General features: G+C 41.8%; 1 pseudogene; it reads left to right on the forward strand.

Annotated features, from left to right (window-relative positions):
• Nucleotides 1–17,925: 17,925 nt before the first annotated feature.
• The window catches only part of LOC118584592, a 124,447-nt pseudogene continuing 119,924 nt past the window's right edge, over nucleotides 17,926–22,448 (forward strand).

Below are 22,448 nucleotides of genomic sequence, written 5' to 3' on the forward strand. Positions count from 1 at the left end.
TTCTAACCACTTCTAGCTCTGTGACTTAGGAAAGGCATTTAGAAATGCAGGTCTCTCAGTTCCTTCAAAACAACAAAGGACATCAATAATAACTCAGGGTTTCAATATTCTCACTACAACTTTGTATAACTTATGGATTGATTGTTTCCTATTATACTCTCAGAGATCTCTATGGGCCTAATCCCCAAAATATGTAACAATAAACTCTCAATCAGTAATGGAAAGACCCCCAAGGGGGTGGTGGTGGCTCATGCCATTAATCCTAGCACTTGGTATGAAGAGGCAGGTTGATCTCTGAGTTTGAGGCCAACCTATCTACAGAGTGAATTCCAGAACAGCCAGGACTACACAGAGAAACAAACAAACAAGTTGTGCACTATGACTTAAGACATACAGGGCACTTTTTCGCTGTGATACATGATTGCAGATGTATGGATGCATGCTTGTGGGGGAGTATGCATGTGTGTACATGCATATGTAGAGGTCAGAAATTGACAACAAGACTATTCTCTGATCTGTTTCTACCTTATATATTGAGGTGGGTTCTTTTACTGGAATGCAGAGCTTGCCAATTTGACTAGCTAGCCAGCAGCTTCCTCTGGGGATCTCTACCTTTCACATGCTGGGATTACAGGTGGACTGCCACACTTACCTGACATTTATGTGGGTGCTGAAGATCTGATCCCCAGCATTCATGCTTGTACAGATAGTGTTTCATCACTGAACCATCCCCCAGCCTCCACTTCCTTTTTCCATGCAATGGTATGTGTTTCTGTCTTGAAACAAAATGTGAACCAATGCAGGAAAAGGAGACAAGACATTAACAGTGGCCTTGAGATGAATAGGATCATAATTGTTAGTGCAACAGAATCACCGATGAAGGAGACAGATTCTGCACAAATTCATGCTGGCAAAAGCCAGTGCATTTTCTCAGCCACAGATGATAAATGTGAAAAAGGAAGAATGGAGGTCTGACCTGAAAAGATAATCAACCTAGAAATCCAGTAACCGAAAAGCCCTGGAGAGGGATTAAGTCTACCGCCAAATCTCTTCTTAATTTTGTTAATCAGACATTTGTCAGTACGGGGCACTTTTTGCCAGTGTAGAGAAAATCAAAGCACAAGAAGGGGGCCTGGGACACATCTTATTATGTCCCTCATCACTGGGGAAGATTTCTCAAGTTGACTTCCTAAAAGGCATTTGGGCTTCTAGCTCATGTATGAAGATAATTATTTCTGTCATAATGAATAATTTAACCCAACTCCCACCCTCAGACCACTCGTAGCTTTCAATAAAAGAAGACACACTGCCAGGTAACATATCAGCTTCTGAGTTTTATGAACATGGCAGACGTGTAATGAAAACAGACATCTTCTCAGCCCTTCCACGCAAACCTCTTGGCTAGTATTCTCTTCTTTTGCCAGTGTAAGACCATGGGACATCAATAGTGGGCATTTCTTTAAATGACTATGGATGAGGAAAATTGAGCTGGAGTAAAGTCCATCCTGCAGTCAGGGCACACAACTACTGAATAAAATGGCATTTTAGACCTACACTTCTTTGTCTCTTGATAGTATGTACCTTCATCTCTCATAGCCCTCCAGTACTGTGACACTATCATGTATTAAAAGTCAATAAAGCAAGAATTGCAGTGCCTTGATGCTGTCACACACTGGCTTGGTAATTTAAGCATCTCAGAACTCTGTTCAAGTGTAGACAGGATCTGATAACTTAATTTTTTCCCTTTAATTTTGAAACAATCTCACACACTTCCAGGAAGGTTGCAATTCTATTACAGAGAACTTTCCTGAACAACATAAGTGAATTTCCTATCTGAAGCCAGCATAGGCTTGTCTTACTTTCATTTCCTGTTGCTGTGACAAAAGCAACATAAAGGAAACAAGGTTTATTTGGCTTACAGTTCCAGGGTGCAGTCCATCATAGCAGGAACCTGAAGGTGGCAGGAACTTGAAGTAGCTAGTCATTTTACATATACAGATAAGAGCAGAGATCAGTGAACTAATGCATGTCTACTTGTGCTCAGCTCCAACCCCATAAGTACAGAGTGCAGAACCCAAACACAGGGAGTAGTGCTGCCCACAGTGGCCAGGTCTTCTCACCTCCATACCATCAAGACAGTTTCCCAACAGGAGTCTTCACAGGTCAACTTGATGTAGACAATTACTCCTGAAATTGATTTCCCTGGTGATCCTAGATTGTGTCACATTGGCAGTTAAAACTAACCATCACTGTGCTATCCTGTCAGTGGCTTTTCTGTTTCTGTGAGAAAGTACCATGATCAAAAGCAACTCAGGGAAGAAAGGCTTTGTTTTGGCTTATGGATGTGGAACAAGAGAGTCCATCCTGGCAGGGAAGCCATGGCAACAGCATGGTAGCAGGCAAACATAGTAGTGTGAATAGCAAACTGTTTGACCACATTCTTATCCACACACAGGAAGCTGACCAAAAGAACAGGTAGTGAGGTGAGCCTATAAACTCTTAATGCCCACCCCAGGGACCTCTTCCAGCAAGGCTCTACCTCCTAAACTTTCCATAACCTCCCCAAACGGCTCCATCATCCAGGGACCAGATGTTCAAACGAAAGAGTCAATGTGGAACATTTGTGTTGATTTAATTGAAAATGGCCCCTACAGGCTCATATTTGAATGTTTAGTCCCCAGTTAGTGGAACTCTTTGGGAAGCATTAGGGTTTGTGGCCTTGTTGGAGGAGGTGTGCCACTGGAGGTGGACTTTGAAATTTCCACAGCCCACGCCATTCTCAGTCAGCTTTCTCTGCCTCCTACTTGTGGATAAGAATTGTAAGTTCTCAGCTCCTGCCCCAGAACCATAACTGTTTGCCTGCTTGCTGCTCTAATATTTGCCATGGTCATTGTGAACTAATCTCCAGAAACTGTAAATCCCAATCAACTCTTTCTTCTATATGTTGCCTTGGTGCCCTGTCACAGCAATAAAAATGTAGCTAAGACAACATCTATTTTCCAAAATGCCTTACTGTGTATGTACTCCAAAGAGGGACAAAATCCATAGCACAACCTTCAAAACTGGGGGATATACAGGGGTCTATTCTTCTCTCACTAGATTTTTTTTCATTCAGACTTTTCTTTTTTTTTTTTTTTTTGTAGAAAAGTAACTCATTACCATTTCTGAGTTGCCTTTACCTGTCTTGTATTATGAATGCTCATATAAATATTTCCATCAATCTAGAGTAAGTTCCCAGGACTTTCCTTGAGGTATATGACCTTCCTTCATTTCTTTGCAGATAATAGCCAATTATTTCACAGAACTGACCTCAGTTAGTGTTTTCCTGGGCATTAGTACATTGTTACAGAAGCATCGCCATACACAGGTGACATGGTGGGTCGTTGTGGTTCTACTGTCCCTTTACTGATGCTATTAATTTTTGGCATATGATTAAGGTGAATTTATATCATGTGAATTATTATTTTATTCAATGGTATATAATTATTTCCAATCATAGATATTTTGATATTTTACTTTTATCAGATTTAGTCATGTAAGAGCCCCTTTAACTGGCTACTGCATCTTTTTTTAATGACCTCATCTTACTGTAAATCCTTTCTTGCTTTTGGGTGCAAAAAAAGACATTCCAGGAAATATTGTGAATCAGCCATTGTGCCAAAGCATTTTGGAGCTTATTAGCAGATTATATAAGAAATTATTTAGAAATATTTAGGAGTGCTATTTGATCACTAGGTGGACCTCACTGCACACACAACCTCATTTATACATCAATATTTATTACTATCACTATCTCTGACAAAATAAAAAACTGGGCTGGAGAGATGGCTTGTCCTCAAAACCATGAGGCTCTAACTTTGATATCCAGAACTATTGGTGGATAAAACAGTCACTGTGGCATGTGCTGGAGAGATAGAGACAGGTGAATCCCTGGGGCTCATTGGCCAGTCTGCCTAGACTATGATGAGTTCCAGACAAGAGAGAGACCTGGACTCAAAGCCAAGGTGGAATGCTCCTGAGTAATGGTACCCAAGGTTGTCCTCTGCCTACCACACACACATGCACAAAAGTGACCAAACATCCACATAAAAACCTTCACTCGCATGAACATACATAAAACACAATTCAAACAACCACACAAATATATTAAAAATTCTCTATTTGCAGTAATACCTCCAAATTTATTCTACACTGTAGCACTTAGTCTAGTTTTTTTGTTTGTTTTGTTTCTTTCTCTTTTCCTATATTTGTAGATTGTCTCTCCAGTAAGAACAAAGTTGATTTCTGTGGTAACAAATATGCTTATGAAACTGATCACTGTCCCTGTGTCATATAGAGCTCCCTTGTTACTGACCTTCTGCCAAGATAGCCCTCCATTCCGCTAGGCATCCACATCATGCCTTGGGCATCTTTCTTAGGTGCATTCCTCTTTCAATCCAGTTGTGATATTTGCAAACACTGTCTTCTGCTTGGGTGCAGAAGATATATTATTAAGAATGGTAGGACATATATAAGTGTAGGATGTTGACAGTGACATCTTGCATATTATTTCCTATAACAGAACAATACAGTGTGTGTAATGGATCAAGTAAATTAGCACATTTACAGTTTATATAATATACAGATGTAATATATAATATACTGCATGGACTACATGATGTGGATTCCCTCATCACCTTGTTTGGCTTCAAAATTATGGAACACACATCTTTCTCTGCCCAGACTCCTTGATTGCCTGGTGGAAGGTACTTCAACTGAATTTGCCTGAAAACCTTTTGGTCTCATCTCATTACCAGTGACTATAAATTTTTGATGAAACCATGGGAATCAATGAAGATTTTATAGACCATGTAGAGTTTCCTCTGAGCTAAGACACTTGACTGCACCAGGATTTCTGTCTTAGGAGTGCCAACCATACACTCTGGGTGTGACCTGAGGATTCCTGTGACTGCATAGTACCACTCTACTCCCCCATTCACCATCTCGGAGCCCAAACTTTCAGACACACTCTCACATCCCCTCTCCTACTCTAGTCTCTGCACCTGCCCACTCTCATGTCTCACTCCCAGACTCTGCCCCACTCGTCATTTTACTACTCCTCTTTAGCATAATCCTGACAGGACTTAACATTGGCTTCTTGGAGAATGGGGGGGACACATACAAGTGTAGGACGTTGACAGTGACATCCAGAATATCCTTCTTGCATATTATTTCCTATAACAGAACAATACAGTGTGTGTAATGGATCAAATAAATTAGCACATTTACCATTCTCGTGAGCGCTCATGTTAAATAGATATGGTTATGTGAGAGGGTTGCCATAACAAGCCATAAAATAGATGACTTAAGCACCAGAAATTCATTGTCTCTGAAAGCTGTCAAGTCCTAGATCAAGATGTCATTAAGGGTTGATTCTTTCTGAGGCCGAGGGAAGGAACTATGGCACAGCTCTCTGGATAAACAGAGGAACTTCTTCTCCCTCTATCTCCTCACACAGATTTCTCTCTATGGATAGCTTTGTACTCAATTTCACCTTTTAAGGAAGATTTATTTTTATTATTTTTAATTATGTGTATGTTTATATCTGTGTGGGGGTATGTGCATGTGAGCACATATGCCAGAGGGCAACTTGGATCCCCCTAGAACTGTAATTATAGGAAGTTGTGAGCTATCTCACATAGCTGCTGAGAACCAAACTCATTTTCTTTGCATGAACAGTACATGCCTTTAATCATTGATCCATCTCTCCAGTGTCTTGACCTCATCTTTTAATAAGGACACCAGTTATGTAAAGTGGTTGTGCCAACTCACTAGAAGGAAAATGAGAATTGAATATCAAAGACTGGTAGGTGTGATAGGTCCAGTCAGCAAACAGCATGTCACTCATTCTATGTTGACCAGAACTCAGTTTCATGGTGAGGGATTTGGGATGGGAAGTGTAAACTAAAGAATTGTTCTAGAAAGAAATAATTGGTTTCCATGATCTAGCTGGTATCTCCCCAGTTTGTGTGTGGATAAATATATCTCTACAGGTAACCTGATGTACACTCTCCATTGTATCCCTTTGAGACAGGGTCTCTCACTGAACCTGGAACTAGGCTGGCAAGCAAGCTCGCCACCCCATGCCATCTTCCTGACTCCATGATCAGCTAGGTAGTCTTCATCCTGATCTATTCCTTATCACTGCCCTGTTCTAATTGCTAATGTATTCTCTGCTGAGAGAAATGGTATTTAAAAAGTGAGGTATGTTGTGGCCCAGTTGTGGCTTATACAGATGAGTACTTCAGAGATTCTGGTCTGGCTTATACCCTAACACATTCCATTTGCATTTCCTATTGTTTGTCCATATGGGTTATTCAGGTATGGATTAGAAACTTCAGCATTCTGGGCCAGCAAGATTGCTCAGGGACCCTGACTGCTTACTTGCCATACAAGTCCAACAACATGAGTTCCATTCCCAGATTTCATATAAAGGTGGAGAGAACCAACTCTACAAAGTTGTCCTCTGACCTCCACCACTCCCTCCCTAATAATACTACATAATTTTTTTAATGTTTAAAAGAACTCCAGTATTCTCTAGGGAGGTCATTCTTTCCTTAGGGCTCTGGTTGGCTCTATTTTATACTAATGATAACTGCAACTACCAGCCTAGCAGGGCTAAATGAAGAACATTATCTTACAAAACTGAAACTCACTGCTGGGAATTTTTTTCCTTAACACCGTTCTGCATAACAATATTTTTAATAGGGTGATTTCCTACCAACTAGCTCACAAAACTCCTGTCATTTTTTAAAAAGCAGAAATAAATAATATGGGACAGCAGAGTGTGCCAGGCATAGATCACAGAAGGCAGGAGGGCAAAGGCAATTGTGCAGTGAATAAGTTACAGCCTTCAATTATAAAGCTAGTATTCGAGGTAGGGGAAGAAAGGCTGAGGCTGCAGGGGAGAAGTAGCTTCAGATGACATTGAAATCTGGTCCTTGAGAGCTTAAAGTGTACCTGAGAGACATCTGTGTTGCTGGAAAAGATTTTCTTGGACACAAAACATTATACAGGGGTAAAGGAGCTGGCTCAGTGGGTAATAACACCTGCTGTGCATGCATGAGGACCTGAATTTGAATCCTCAGCACACACATAAAAAGCTAGGTGGAGCTCCATGTTTGTCTGTAACCCCAGCATTGTCAGGTTCAGAGACAGGAAGATGGTTAGGACTTGCTGGCTGCCAGGCTAGCTTCAGGCTCATTGAGAGACTCTGCCTCAAAGAATAGGTGAAGAGTGATTGAGTGGGATACCTGGTGTTTTACTGTGGGTAGATCCCTCAAGGATACTTGCCACTTAAGCCTGACAACCAGAGTTAGATCTTCAGCTCTTACAGTGGAAGGAGAGGACCAGCTCCCAAAGATTGTCCTCTGACCTTAACATGCATACTGAGGCATGCTACGAGTACCCACATTCATTCACACACACACACACACACACACACACACACACACACACACACACACACTCACACACACAAATACATTTTAAAAATAACAAAAACATTATTAATAAAGATTTAAACTCAACCTGCCAAAAAAATGTTAGGGCATTTCTGTCTTGGTGAGGATATGATAAAGAGACAGTCTCATATGTTGTTAGTAAAAGAAATGAAACTAAAGAACGAGACCTTCTAAGAGGGAATATTGTAACATTTAGAGCTTGGTGAACCGAGTTAAGCCAATTGTGTCTTAAGATAAAGGTTGCTTGCTCAATGAAATGATAAGAAATTATATCTGTTGATCTTGAAATATATATTACTATATGTGCATATAAGGCTGCACAACTTGATCCCATTTTCACTAGTGCTCAGAATGATGCATGAAGTCACTGCACCTTGCTGCCTGGATTACAGGACCCAGTGATCTATCTTTATTCACCTGTTCTTTGGTTTATCTGCAATTCCTCTTTCTTACAAGTGTACATGCAGCTTAGAGTAATGACAAAAATAGGAACTGTTACTGTAAGGTGTAGGGCAAATTGCTAGAGGGTCTTATCGATAAAACCTGGAGCCAGATATTGGGGTTAAAACCTGAGAGATCAGCATAATAGGAAAAGTCACAGACAACCTCACCTCACTGACACCTCAGTCTCCAAAGAGACCTACTTCCTGTATACCCACACCTATATGCCTTTTTTTCTTCCATCTCATTTCCTCTCTCTGCCCACCTACATTACTACCTGTCTGTCTGTACAGACCTCCAGACCTTTATGATTAGTGCTGGGATTAAAGGCATGTGTCACTATGCTTGACTCTGTTCCTAGTGTGGCCTTGAAGTCGCAGAGATCCAGATGGATCTCCCCCCACCCAATGCTGGGATTAAAGGTGTGGGCTACCATTGCCTGACTTCTATGTTTAATATAGTGGCTGGCTTTTTCCTCTGATCCTTAGATAAGCTTTATTGAGGTTCTCAAAGAAAATATCACCACAGTAATGTTCTTTGTGTGTGTGTGTGTGTGTGTGTGTGTGTGTGTGTGTGTGTCTCGCTCTGTGTAAATAAAATTCTGATTGGCCAGTGGCCAGGCAGGAAGTATAGGCAGGACAAGAGAGAAGAGAATTCTGGGAAGTGGAAGACTGGGGGAGAGACACTGTCAGCCGCCGCCATGAGAAGCAACATGTAAAGACACTGGTAAGCCACAAGCCATGTGGCAAAGTATAGACTAACAGAAATGGGTTAATTTAAGATAGAAGAAGTAGATGACAAGAAGCCTGCCATGGCCATACAATTCGTAAACAATGTAAGTTTCTGTGTGTTTACTTGGTTGGTTCTGAGTGTCTATGGGCCTGGTGGGTGAGAGAGATTTGTCCTGACTGTGGGCCAGGCAGGAGAATTCTACTACATGTGTGTGCATGTGGAGGCTAGCAAATGATCTTTGCTGTCATTCTCCAGGATTCATTCACTTTATTTATTTATTTGGTTGGTTGGTTCCTTGGTTTTGAGACACTGGCTTAGAACTGACTGGCCAGCCAGCCCCAGGGATCCACCTTTCTCTGCCTCTCAAGGGGAGTTCTGGGGATTAAACTCACATTCCAGTACTTGCAAAGTAAGCATTTTATTAACTGAACCTTCTCTCTAGCCAGTGATGCTGTTCTTACACTACAAAATAACAAATAGTGTAGAGAGATAAAGTGATATGTCTCAACTAGATGGTAGAAAAACACCCCACTTCCTGAGTTTGTATCTGTATCCACATGAACCCAGGTCGAGCTCATCCCAGGCTCACCCATTGCCATCTCCTCCTACAATGGGTCTTTTGATGTGAATCATTGTCAATTTTCTCCAACACTTGACTCTCAGGGAGAAATCATCTTTGCAGGAACCTGAATTGAGACAGTGAGCAACATTACCTATGGTAGTTGAAATCAGTGGGGCTGAGTTGTGTAGCACACAGTCTCTTTTACGAGGTTAAGAGTCTGACATTTTCACAGGGTCCCAGACAATGCTTGGTTGATTTTAACATCTGCCAGGAGCAGGAATTTTAAAGTCATCATGATAGAATATCCTTATTGGAATGCTGAATGGCCTTCCAAATGCCTCATGGCTGCATACCCATCAATATCCTTGAAATCTTTTAAACACTAGAACTGAGGATTTCCTATATAAATCCTGCCCGACTGCCAACAGCTCCAGGAGGGCTTAAAAAGAAGGGTTAAATTAAAAGAATTGGGCTAATTAGCTTAGCAAGAAGGAAATTGAGGAGATATTTAATATCTATCTTTAGGAATCTAGAAGATCATCATAAATAGATTTTTACAGCTCTTCTCAACATTCAGAGAGAGCAAAATTTTTGACGCAGCAAGAAGGAATTGAATAAGACACAGCACCAAACTTTCATTTCCGGCACTGAATTAGGCTACCAAGAAAAGGCTTATGTATTTCTAGAAATCTTTCAGAACAGCACAGACAAGCCCTGTTCAATTACCTGGCCTCCTGGATCAATCGTCCTAGATCAAAGAATTCAACAAATGCCCTCTTGTCTTTCTCTCAGACTTAAGCCTGTGTAATTCTAGCTTAACTCCTGGTTCAGGCTCTCAAAGACTGCCAGAGGCATACACCAAAATAGCCACTAAGTGTTCAGTGTTAATTTTTCTAAATGCCATGTGTCCTAAGATGATGTTCGTTGCATTTACAGAGTGTTACAATTCTGGAAATTCTGTAAACGCTACAGTCAAGGCACTTCTTACTGTGATGACATTTGAAACAAACATAAATGTAGCACCCCGGAGAAGAGTTTTGAAGCCTCCTACCATCTACCACCAATCATGCAAATACCTAAACTTTTGTCTAATGTCAAGCAATGAATCCGAAATTGTGCTCTCAACTCCGTGCAGTCTTTCACAGTCCTGTACACAATTAAAATATGAAAGGAATTCATTTCTCCCCCCCCCCCCGACAACCAGTTGAAAAATGTCATTCTTTGTTCAATGCTTTCCCAAGACCGAAGGTGGTGTAATTGGACCACAGTAGTCAAAATGTTAAACAAGTATACTGAAGCCAGCGAGTAGGGTATTAACCACACCCTGGTGAAATGCAGGCTGGTGGCACATTCAGTTAAAATGATCTCTGGGTTACTTAAGACTCAGCACATGAAACACTCCCCCAACACCTCAATGATGAATGCTTTCCTTGTACGGTTTTCTGTCGTGTTCTAAACCTTCCCCTTGGGCCCCAGCTGCCTTGCCCAAAGGACAAAAACTAAGCAGGCAACTCAAGGGGCACCAGCTTTGCTGTTTACTTGCTTATTTATTTGTTTTTTTTTTTCCTCTTTGAAACCCTTTTCAGGAAAGCAAGCTCTTAGCAAACTTCCGTACTTCATTCCAATTCCGGAGTCTCAGGGCGATAATTAACAATTAGCTTTGGCGCCAAAATAAAGCACCAATATCTTTTGGCTGAGAGGCAAAGACAACACAGGAGGCATTTAGCATTAGTTAATGAATAATTATTAATTAATCAATTCTCCAATAAATAGCCATGTTCAGTTTTGCCAGAGATTGTTGACTTTCAAATTGTTCCCTCATTACCAGTAAGAACCAATTTAGGGGCTACACGATGGCATTAATTTTTTTTTTTTTAATGTCACACTGAAAAGGAATCATAACTGAAGTGGCACACAGCTGCTAAAGGGGCTGTCTATACATCTTAAGAATGCATTTCCAGCAGATTAGAGCATTCTTCATCTTGAGTCTCAGTGTTTTAAATACAGGATGGACACAGTTGAGCAGTCATCAGCTGAGCACCCTTGCCTAGAGCTTGAATTCTTACATAAAGCAGAAGGGATTTAGAACATCTTCTACCTTGTGAAGACATTTGTACACGCCAGGCTTAGTCATCAAAAATCCTAATATTCAGCAGTCTTGTTAATTATAATATGGAAGCTACCCATGTTTCTTTTTGTTTTGTGGCTGTCTTTGAAAATCTGGAGGCCACAACTCTCAGTGTCTCCCCACTCGGTCCTGGGTGAAAGGTGAATCACAAGCAGATTCAGCAGCATTGACTCAGCTTATTAAGGATCCTAGCAGGCTGGCTTTCTTAGTGTTTTCACTCTACTGTTGTAAAACAAAGACTTTAGGAAATGAGGGACCAGCTGAGAGAAAATCAGAGCAGGGGACACAATAAATAGATGGGCTGCATGTTTATAAAAGCAATATGGGAAAATTGTGTGTGCCTTACATATAAATGCAAAGAACCATGCTTTCTTTTACAGCTCCTCCGAAATCCTTAAAATGACAGTTTCCTTGGAGTTCATAAAAACCTATTATCACATCTCTGCGTGTGTGTGTGTGTGTGTGTGTGCGCGCGCGCACGCGCACACACACACACACGCACGCACATGCATGTGTGCACGTGTGCATGCATGCATTTGTGTGTGGGTGGAGGTCAGAGGACAACTTGTGGGAACCAGTTTTCTCTTCTATTATTTGTGTCCTAGGATGGAACTCAGGTTGTCAGGCTGAGAGCAAGTGCCTTTACCTGCTGAGCCAACTCACCAGCCTCTTCCTTAGGATTCCTAGCTATGTGTTCAAATACTGATGTGTAACTTGATGAGCAGTAATATACATCTTGTCCAAGAGCAGGGGGAATAATGAAAAGAGGTTGGACATGAAATCAAATAGGCCCAATTCAAGTTTCAGCTATGATTGGGATTGTGTGATACATTCTGTGACCTGCATGGCTCATCTAGGAAATGGGTTCATCAACTGCATTTTCAGGATAACGATGTATATTAAAGCACATATAGTATTAAAACATAAGCTTTATAGTAAGTGGTCAACCCGAATTTAAAACAGATCTAAAATTTTACTCTTTGTGGTTGGGGGAGATGGCTCAGTTGCTAAGGCACTTACCTGTCAAAGCAGGAGGACATGAGTTCAATGCCCAGGAAAAAAAATAAGCCCAGGATGAGGCAAGGTGGGTCACTGAGGCTCCTTGATCCACTGACCTAGACTAATGGATGAGTCTTGGGCCACTGAGAGATCCTGTCTCAAGGATAGTGCCTGGGCTGTGACACTCAAGGTTGTCCTCTGACCTTCATATGTATGTACAGAAATGCATCTACATGTATGTGTGTGCCTTCACCTATACACATTAACATACATACCACAGATACATAAAGACTTTTTTCACTGTAAGAAATCTCATATGCAAGTGACATACTGTGGTTTGGGCGAGTGTCTCCAAAAAGTCCATGTGTTGAAGGCTTGAGTCCTCATTTGTGACATGAGAGGGACATGGAGAAACCTTAAGATGTGGAGCTGAGTAGTGGGAAGTCACATCAGAAACCTTAAGATGTGGAGCTGAGTAGTGGGAAGTCACATCACCAGGGTCGTGGTCCCGAAGGAGATTCCAGGACCCCAGTTCTTTCTTTGCTTGCTGAAATGAACAGCTCGATCCACTGTGTGCTTCATACTGTGATTTGCCTCAGCATAGGCCCAAGTGTGATGGAGTCAAGTGGCTATGGGCTAAGGCCTTTGCAAGGATGAGTCAAATAAGCCTTTCTTTCTCTAAGTTGGAGGTCTTAGTAATGGAAATTGTAGTTATAATGGAAACTACAAACATCCACTGGAGATGTGACCCACAATTTCTTAGCCTTTCTTCTCAGAGAGGGATATACTCTTCTATTTAGTGCCACATTGACAAGGCTAAAGCCAAGTCCAAAATGAAAGCCCAAGTTACCTTGGCAGCTAAAGAATGATGAAGGCAGAGCCTAGTTCATAGTCAGCTTCTTAACCTCACAGAGGTAGATAAAGCATAGGCACAGGGTAAAAGAAATAAGGGAGGGTAGGCTAATAAAGGGAAGAGGTGCTCAGATCTTTTCTGGGAATAGATAGAGATTTTCTGGAATATGGGCTCTACATCTTTTGACTCAGGTGTAGTGTAAATTCTATTTGTTCTTAATAATAAAAACCCAGAGTCTAAGCCAGTCGGTGGTGGTGCACACCTATAATCCCAGCACTTGGGAGGCAGAGGCAGAGGCAGGTGGATCTCTGTGAGTTCGAAGCCAGCCTGGTCTACAGAGCTAGTCCAGGACAGGTTCCAAAGCTACAGAGAAACCCAGTCTCGAAAAACAAAAACAAAAAAAGAAACAAAACAAAACAACAAACAACAAACAACAAACCCAGAGTCAGAAATCAGGGTGAAAGCTAAAAGATCAGAGAAGCAGAGCAGCCAGCCACTAGAGAGATTTCTTAACTCTACTGAATCCTTGGACTGAAAGGGCCTGAGCTCTGGCCTCCACCTCGCCTTGTCTGTTTCTCTCTCCTACCAGCCATATCACTTTCTGTTTCCACCTCCCAGGTGCTGGGATTAAAGGTGTGTGCCACCACTGCCTGGCCTCTAGCGACTAGCTCTGCACTCTGATCTCTAGGCAAGCTTTATTTGTTAGAGCATAAACAAAATATCGCCACACTCATTTTATGGTTCTGTCTGGCCATGGCCATCACAATGACAATTTTTCAACTGCCATGGTATTGAAAGTGTCATCTAATGTGAAAATGGGATTTTAATAGGGTTTGGGGTCTCTTAGAGGTCATTTAGATGGTCATCTTGGTGTTAGATCTTTTCAAGTCATCCATTTCCAGAGCACGTTTCACTGATGATCATCTAGTTCTTTAAAGTAAGCCAAGTAAGAGACAGGCAGGAGATAGCCAAGGGATGTAGTCACTACACCAGGTAAGTATGGCGAATATGCAAGAGATTGGTTGTGGCAGGTTTCCCTCCCTCTACCCATAGAAGAGGGTATCATGCAAAGGTGCCAAGAAAAACCTGAAAAGGCCTAGCCAAGGTCTCTGTTCTCTGCCATTGGACCAGACTCTTCATGTGCGCTTGTCTCTCCAAAATTACCCATTTTTCCAGACTTAGCAAAACACATCTTTCTCTCTTTCTTCAGATGTTCAGCATGTGTGTGTGTGTGTGTGTGTGTGTGTGTGTGTGTGTGTGTGTGTGTTCCTATAAGTGCATGCATGTGTGCAGAGGTGTGAAGTCATCCTCAGGTGTTATTTCTTAGGTGCCATCCACCTTATTTTCTGAGACAGAATCTCTTGCTGACTTGAACTCTCCAAGTAGGCTAGACTGGCTGGTTAGTGAACCCAAGGGTTTTGTCTGTCTCCACCAACTCAGCCTTGGAATTACAAGAATGTACCAACCATGTCCAGCTTTTTATTTTTATATGTGGATTCTAGGATTCAAACTTCCATCCTCATGCTTGGAAGCCAAGCACTTTACCAAATGAGCCATCTCCCCTGCCTCCAAATCATCATTTATGAAAGTGCCGTGCCATGCAATAACTTTGTTAAACAAGCCTATATATTCCTCCCTTGTTAATCTACCTTTTCTTCTGAGGGCCTCAGTCATGAACCTCCCAGACACTAACAAGTATCAGAAACACAATGCCAAACCCTTCCACCTGGAATAACTGAGCACCCTCTCAGCTTGCTCTGGCCTGTCGCCTCTGGTCGTTAGCTTATGCATCATGAGGCATAATAAAGTCAAAGCAAAACCCAAGAGGAGGACCAGGGAAAGATCTCTTCTGGGGTGGGGTATCAGATCAGGGGAGCCCCATTTATGTTGTGACTCCCAAAGGACTCTGCATTAAGGAAACCTAAGCATGGTCAGCAGAAGTCATAGACTTTGAAGACTAGAACAAAGGAAGTGTTTCTCCCATCAAGCAAACAAACAAACAAAAAGTTAGGTGGTGGTGGTATATTCTAGAACCATGATGATCCTTAAAATAGCCAGAGAACCATTTGGTCTATAGTGTAATATTATGGTGGTGGTGGTGGTGGTGGTTTTACCCAAGCACCAGGGGAGTTGGTGATTGTGAGTCTAATCTGTGTCTCCAGGTAGTGTTGCCATGGAAACCACAGGATTCCCTTCCTCCAGACCACACCCACTCAGTGCCTTGTCCTACCTTTCCGTTCTTCTCTGATTGTACACCCAACTGGAATAATCCATGTGATTTATTCCTAAAAGGTTGGAAGAACAGTCTTACATGACCTCTTCCTGTCAAAAGGGTCCTTGAAATCACTAGGCGGAAGTAATTCCATGAAGAAAGGAGGTGAAATGATTAAAAAGACAGGTCAGAGGACAAAATGGAGTGAGTTGATGAGTGGAGATTTGTGGGTGGATCATCCAAGCCAGTGTTTCCATTTTTCCCTCACTGCTGTCAGGGAGCAACTGGCCCTTTGTTCATGTAAATGACAGGCTTTTAAGGGATGACCCCAGCCATTAATTTAAAACAAAACCACCTCCAATTTCTCCCTATGGATCAGCTGCTTCCATGGAATCACAAATGAGTTGAGCTGGGTTTCCTGGGATGGTAGGGCTGTCTTTTCCCTCTCTCTGTAGCAGGAAAAGGAAATTTTGCTTTAGGAAAGAAAAACTGGTGAATCTCATCTCTATGGTCTTCAAAAATGTTAATATCTAGTCCCATGCGTGGAATCATCAACAGATTTTCAGATTCTTTTCTTGGCCTTTTCTTCAGATTCGATCTGACCCTTGCCATTCAAAGCTCCCTCCCCTCCCCATGTACTCACAGCTTTTCTGCAGCCCTTAACCCAGTTCCATTTACTTGTAGCAACAGTTCAGTCGATAAACACCATTTGCAAGGATGGCCTGAGTTCCAGGGCTCGGTTGCTAAGGCCATTGTCTCTTCTTCAAAGTCAACCTGTGTTTACTTCCGGTGGTCTCTCAAGAAGAAACAGAAGGCAAATTCGAGCCCTCCATCTGACACTTCTAGCTGGTGACAGGGTTAGGATGCTCTATTCCCAAACATGGCAACTTGGAAACTGGGAAAACAGTAGCAGCAAGCCACAAAAATGAGAATTCTTCCTACCTCCTCTCCCTAGCATTGGGCTTTAAAGTGCAGAAAAAAAAAAACTATCTGTGAGATGCCTGTTCTGGAGAGGTCCCCTAACCCCATTTTCTTACAAGGGAACACTCTTATCTCTGAAAGCACAGGGACACAGAGGGAGCAGAATCTCAACAAAGTGGCCTTGCTTCCCACCCTCTGCCAGCAGCTTACAGATGGAGCTGAGCCTTTTGGCGCCTTCCTGTTTCTTCATGACTGAAGAAATAAAGTTTTCCTTGGACTAACACAAAGACACAGACAGCTTTTTCTGTTTCTCTAGGCCTTTACTTCCGAAGGTTCTTGTGTCACATGAAATGCTTCTTAAATCAATCTGCATGGTTTCCCCTCAGTAATTTCTTGTTTGTATTTGGGTCTTTGGCCTCGGCTCTCAAGATGGCTAAGGAGAGGAGATGTTCCCTCCTTACACTGATATCCCTCATGTCTAGGGAATTGGTTTTAGCCTTTTTCCTGTTCTTGTTGTAATTCTTTTCCCTCTCTTTTCAACATTGTGTTGCCCAGGCTCACCCCAAACTGGCAATTCTCCAGCCTAAGTCCCCCAAGTGCTGGGATTGTAGGCATGAAACACCACATATACCTTCCATGTCTAGTTTACCTCTTTCTTTACAGAAAGATCAGGTTTGGGGGGAGTCCCACTCCTGAACGCAGTATACTTTAACCTAGAAGAATTCACCTTGAGTTTGAACCTATAGTAAAAGCTGATCTGAACCTGACACAAATCATGCTAAGCACAGCAGGGATCAAGACAAGCTCTTAACAGCAACCTCTACAGAGAGCTGGACAAGAACTAAAGCAAGGGGGACACACCCTACAAAGAGAAGGGATTCTCAGAAATGGATCAAAACTCCTTAGTGTTCTGATGACCCCCTAAAGATTCATCCTCCAGTGTGTTAGCTGCAAGTGACTAGACAAAGTTGAATTTGGAAGCGAGCAGTCTGGACAAGATGTGCTCACCTCTAATTTTCAAGATTTATTTTGCTTTTTATTTGTGTGTATGTATGTGTCCATATGAGTATATGCCAATGTATTCAGGTGTCCATAGAGGCCAGAAGGGGGCGTTGGATTCTCTGCAGCTGGAGTTACAGGAGTTTATGAGTAACCCAATATGGCTGCTGAGAACAGAACTCTGGTCCTCTGTGAGAAAAGCAAGAACTCTGGTTGAGCCATCTCTCCAGTCCGTCACCTATAATTTTGAGAATCTATACTAAATGGTGATTCAGAGCTCTTAAGTATTCATTTTAGAAAGTGAGAAGCTGCCAGTTGCCTTAGCTAGAGGCAACACAGCCAATGCCAGACATGAATCACCCTATAGGGCTCTTTCTCAAAACAACACAGGATTAGCCCTAAATCAGAGTATTGGAGCCAGATACCTTCATCTGTTTATAATCTCCTTTGCCTCTGGTTGCTGTAAAACCATTTTCATTTTGCTCACGAGCAGACCTGCTTGGCGAAGCACATACTTCTCCTTAGCCACCCAGGCTGTCTTAAGGAAAATAAAATCCGACTTGGTACATCAACACCATGGGGACAACGGTAATAAAAGAGTAGAGCCTGTACAACGAACACGGCATGCTGGCAGGTATTTAGACTCAGCTTTAGAATTTGCTTGAAGTCAGTTCTGTCATTTACTGTATGAGTGTCATCTGAGAAACCATTTTCCAACTTATACCCTTTGCCTCAGTTTCCTTCCCTAAAAGCATAGGATTAGAAAGGATGAGTGCAGGGGAATAGTAAGGAGTCTTTCTTGGAAAGCTGCCTGGCTTTTTTTTTTTTTTTTTTTTTTGTTGTTGTTGTTGTTGTTTGCTTGTTTTCCCCCCACATATAGAAACTTACAAAAAAAAATCAAAAAAGCAAAACAACCCAGCTCTCTAGATTCAGTGCCCTCAGGAAGAACACTGATGTCAAAAGAGACAAATACCAAGCCGTTCTCTGCCTTTACTAAGCAGAGTCAAACCAAAAGCAAACCACATTCATCTGACTTTGAGCTTTTTCCGCTTTGAGTATTTTTCAAAGAAAATGAGATCTAGGTGAAGGAAGGTCCATGGTGTCAAGCTGAAGAGGTTCTTTAGTTCTACTTGAGGTTAGCACAAAGGCAGGTTTATACATAGGAGTAGAGGAGGGGTTTTCTCTCCTCACACTATTGGGGTTGGATGATTCTTTGATTGCTGAGGGCTGTTCTGTGTGTGGTAGGAAATTTAACAGCATCTTTGGCTTCTACCTACTAGATATAAGGAAGTCATTCCTCTCTCTACCATAGTTATGACAACTCAGGATGATGTCTCTACAGATTGTCAAATGTCCCTGAGAACAATACTATCCCCACTTGAAAACCACTGGAATAAATGATAGATAGACAGGCAGGTAGGCAGGCAGACAGACAGATAGGCTAATAGAAAGAGTATAGATAGACAGTAGATGATAAATCGATGAAAGACAGATGATAAGAATAGATGTTGATATATAAGGATATAGGTAAGAGTGATTGATAAATGGATCTCAATGGCTAAAAATATTACATGTCCCATAATAAACTCACAATTACCCTTTGAACACACGGACCCAATCATGTCCATTAGATGTTTGCAAGTCCTTTCTGCTTATCAAATAGAATTTAAACTCTAGTATTTAATGGTATCTTTCACATTTGCTCTCTTTCACTGCAGATATATTTCTCACAGTGTGTCATTCTTCTCTCAACCTTTATACATACAGACACATACTACACACACACACACACACACACACACACACACACACACACACACACACAGCTTTTCCAGAAATTTTCAAACATAGCTTGCATTTTTTTTATCTTACCCTTTCATCATTTTTTTTTTAATTCTCCTACTCTATCATAGTCTAATCTATAGAACAAATGTTCCAGTTTCAAGGCTAGACTACATGTTATCTGTCCTGGAGAGTCTCTTCAACATTCAATATCATCCTCAGGAGCACTTGATCAGTTACGAGCTGCAGTTCTCTGATCCTTCCTTCTGATGGCTCTGATAGCTCTCTTCATTATAGCTTATTGAGGATATACTTGCCTTCCCTGTAATTAAAGACTGCATTCTGCTCATGGTTGAGCTAATACTGTCCCTGCTGGCTCATAACAGGCATCCCGTGGAGATTTGTTGAGTCTGAGAAGATGCACTCTCTCTTGCTTTAAACTTCAAAGCCCCTCTAATTCTTGGCGTTTCCACAGACACTAATTGAACACCTGCAGTGGACACACCACCACACAGATTCAGGAAAGGGCTGTGTAGCCCAATGGGGATTATACCAATGTGTAAGTAGAGACAGTGCCACGGTGGATGTTCTTTGGGAATACAAAACAATGTTTTCGAATTGGGAGACAGAGAACACATTTGCTTGGAAGACCAAGAACGGCTGTGGGGAAGGTAAATCAGGGATACCAGGCAGCTCTAAAGAGCCAGGAATGATAGAAAATACAGTTAAATCATGGCAAATAGCCCTGAGACCACACTGCCTGGCACTAGATCTTCAGCTCAGCTGCATGGCTTTGAACAAGTGGAAATGACTCTAGCCCCTTGTTCTTCCCTTGCTGGATGACAATAGTAATTTTGTTTGTTCATATTGTTTTGCCATGCTGGGGATTGAACCTTAAGCTTTGCATTTGCTAGGAAAGTGCTTCTACCACTAAGCTGCATCCCCAGCAGGCAGTATTAGCTTATGGAGATGGAGATAGAGATGTAGATAGACAGATAGCATACATGGACACATTGATAAACAGTGAATATAGATGGGCAGATGGATAAATGGGTGATAGATAGATGTACAGATAGTTACAAATAGATTATAGCTATAAACATACATACCTTTATACACATACATATACACATGTATATATGTGTATAGTAGTGATGGATAAATAGATGATGGATAGACAGAGACAGATCTTGATTGGAGCCATATGAACTCAGTGAAATAGTGCATGAAAACTCATCACACATAGGATTTGACATGACAATTACTCAATAAGTCATAGACATCATTACTATCACTGTCTGTGACTTTTCTGTTCCCAAGTAACCTAAACTTATGAGCAGATTTGATTTTTTTTTTATGCTCACTGCTCATAAAGGGTCTTTAAACTTGGTCCTTTGGTCTGTGCTAACTACCTTCGGTGCCCTTTGCCCAATATTTTGAGAGTTAGGACCTGATTCCTCAGAAGCAATGCATGATCAAGTACAGTCTGATAGCCTAGGCTAGGAGAAATGAATATTGTGGTACAGAAGGCTTCAGCCATTGACTGAGGTGATAGCTTTGTGTGAAACTGTAAAGCAGGACTAAGAGGTGTCTTGTTTTCAGGATGAGGAGGACGTAGCTGAGGCTGTAAGATTCTGTGAGGGAGGTGCGGTGAAGGGCTTCAGACCTAATGAAAAAGCATGGATTCCTAACTCCTACCTGCAGAACAGGTACTGTCTGTATTAGGCAAGGCTTTCTAGAGGAACAAAAGCAATAGAACGAAGAAGTACATATTTGCACAGTCAGAGGAGTTTATCAGATTAGCATATACCACCATAGCTGAGTTGTTCAATGATGCTTTGATGCTGCACGGACTGAGAACCTTGTAACCCCTCAGCCCACAAAGCTGGATGCCTCAGCAGCTCATCAGTCTCAGTCTGGTGCTGAAAGGTGCGAAGATTTCCTATTGAGTGACTGGTAGTTAGTCCATGTAGGGAGGCAGAGGATGCTGGGTTTGGTGCCTGCAGAGAACGGCAACAGCCACAGCAGTGGCCAGTAAAGGAGGAGGGACAGACACACCGACCCAGAAGAAGCAGAAGCAGGCAAGCAGTAGACACTTCTTTCTCAGACTTCTCAACATCTGGGTCACCTGTTGGGAAAGTGGTTCCCTCTCTGAATGGGGAGGGTCTTTTCCCCATAGTTAGTCCTTTCTGGAAATGTCCTCACAGACACACAGGGATGTGTTTCCTAGTTATGTCCACATCTTGTTCAAGTTCACTATCAATATTAGTCATCACATCATATGAACACATCATAACAGGACTTAGCTGGCAACATTTAGTATATACCAAAAATGCAACCCTATTCTTGGACTGGGGTGATGGATCCATTACCAAAATACTCAATTCAATCCTCCAGAACCCACATTCCAAAGCCTGGCATGGTGATACACAACTGTAATCCTAGTACTATAGAAACAAAGACAGGTGCATCCCTGGGGCTTGCTGGCCAAGAAGCCCATTGTAATCAGTGAGTTCTAGGTTAAGTGAGAAACTCTGACTCAAGAATATAAGGTGGAGAGTGACTAATGGAACACCTGTTGTTGGTTAGTTTGACTGCCAGCTTGACACAACCTAGAATTGCTTGGGAACAGAATCATACTGAGAAGTTATCTAAATCGAGTTGACCTGTTGGTATGTCTGTAGGGGTTGTCTTGATTGTTAATGGATATAGGAAGAGCTGAGATGCAGTGAAATACTACCGAGGATATATTTTGTAAACTAAAGAGATAAAATGCCAATTGTGTGCTGTTGTTATTTTTACCTATAATGGATCATTCTTAAATATGACATTATGTGATGATTGAAAAGTCACTGGACCTGGATACAGAAACCTCAAGCCTGAGGCTGTTCTTAGAAGCACATGGAGACATAGCATATTGATCTTGAAAATGAGGCATGGGTGAAATCATCCTGCAGGTCTTCCCAGCTCCCATATGCAAAGCTTTTCTACTGTAACTGCTTCAGATATTAAAATGAGGCAGCGAGGACTTCCTTCTTGTCTCAAATTTATACATATTTCATGTACAGGAGGTAAATATATTCTGAGAAATCCCACAGCATAGAGCTGCATAAATGCCTATTATGGAATACTTTCAGCATCTACAATGTGTGAGGCACTAAACTTCCCATCCAAGCCTTCCTAAGCCTGTGTGGTTGAAAATATACTTTTACTTTGCATTATCTCATGTGGTCCTTTCAAATGGCTTGGATGAAAGTCAGGACAGAAGTACTAGGGGCATTTCACTCAGAGATAAGTAGAAGATGTTGGAACTCTAT

This window comes from Onychomys torridus, chromosome 5 (assembly GCF_903995425.1).
Source record: "Onychomys torridus chromosome 5, mOncTor1.1, whole genome shotgun sequence".
In the NCBI taxonomy this organism is placed as follows: Eukaryota; Metazoa; Chordata; class Mammalia; order Rodentia; family Cricetidae; genus Onychomys; species Onychomys torridus.